This window comes from Theobroma umbraticum, unplaced genomic scaffold (assembly GCF_002168275.2).
Source record: "Theobroma umbraticum cultivar Fairchild unplaced genomic scaffold, ASM216827v3 scaffold_89.0, whole genome shotgun sequence".
NCBI classification, from domain to species: Eukaryota; Viridiplantae; Streptophyta; class Magnoliopsida; order Malvales; family Malvaceae; genus Theobroma; species Theobroma umbraticum.
The window spans coordinates 479,733-480,999 of NW_018397271.1; the positions used below are offsets into that span (position 1 = coordinate 479,733).

Below are 1,267 nucleotides of genomic sequence, written 5' to 3' on the forward strand. Positions count from 1 at the left end.
ACAACTGGCTTCTTTTCTGAGATAGGTGTTCTGGCTTGCTACTGGAATCCTGGAAATGCATTTGGCCTTAAAGGTGGGGAATACCCTTGATTATTGGCCCAAGAGAAGTTGAGATGGTTCCTCCACCTTAGGTTGTAAATGTTGGAGTAAGGGTTATTTTCCTATATATTCCCTACAAATTGCATTATTTCTATCAAACTTAGACACTGATGGCTTGCATGATTATCTCCATAATATTTACAAGCTACAAAAGGACTTTGAATGGAGTTAGTCTTAGTTAGTACTACTACCTATGTGGATAATGCCAAAATGGCATCTACATCATGAACTCTAGCTATTCTTTAATGCATTGATTACTCTGCTAGCCATTGGTAGTTGTTTGTAGCCATCTTATTCAATAAATTGTATGCCTCGTCAATTGATTTAGAGATTAAAGCTTTTCCCACAGCGACATCAATGGTAGATCGAACATGACCATTTAAACCATTATAGAATGTCTGCACCTGAAGCCATTTTGGAAGACCATGATGAGGATAGCGTTAAAGTAATTCTTTGTATCTTTCTCAAGCCTCGTACATTAACTTAGAATCTTGCTGCATGAATGATGTGATATCATTCTTCATTTTCACTGTTTTAGTTGAAGGAAAGAACTTGACCGGGAGCTTTTGAGTAAGATCATCCCCTGTTGTTATTGAGCCAGTGGGGAATGCATTCAGCCATGCTTTAGCTTTATCCCTCAATGAGAAAGAAAAAACCTTAAATGAATTACATCATCTATGACACCATTGTGTTTGGACGTATCACAGATCTCTAAGAAGTTTGATATTTGGCCATTTGGATCATCATTTGGAAGACCCCCAAACAGGACTAAAGTTTGGATCATGGTGATGATAGCTAGCTTGATCTCAATATTTTTTGTTGGACTAAAGTTTGAATCATGGAGATGTTAGCCAGCTTGATCTCAAAATTGTTTGCTTTAAATAGCTGGCCTTAGAATGCTCGATGGAATTCCTTGCACTAAAAGAACAACATAGTCCCTTAAGCAATGATTTTTAGCTAATACATGCTCTTGGATTTGTTACTCACCCTATTGGTCAGCCATTGTATTTATTGGAGTGAAACCTTGTTCATTTCCTCATCGAAGTTTGCGGAATGTTCTCTTAATTTCTAGATCACAAGGTATAATCTTCAAGCCTTTTGCTTTTCTCATACAAGGATCCTTTTGCTTTTCTCATACAAGGATTGAACGGACCTGTAAATAAAGAAA

The 1,267-nt window shown here is 37.1% G+C and overlaps 1 non-coding gene across 1 annotated transcript; it reads left to right on the forward strand.

Moving 5' to 3' along the window:
• Positions 1–519: 519 nt before the first annotated feature.
• On the forward strand, positions 520–626 carry LOC149526492 (small nucleolar RNA R71). The gene has a single exon (XR_016351940.1). It is a non-coding gene; the product is annotated as a small nucleolar RNA R71 (small nucleolar RNA).
• The last annotated feature ends 641 nt before the right edge of the window (positions 627–1,267 follow it).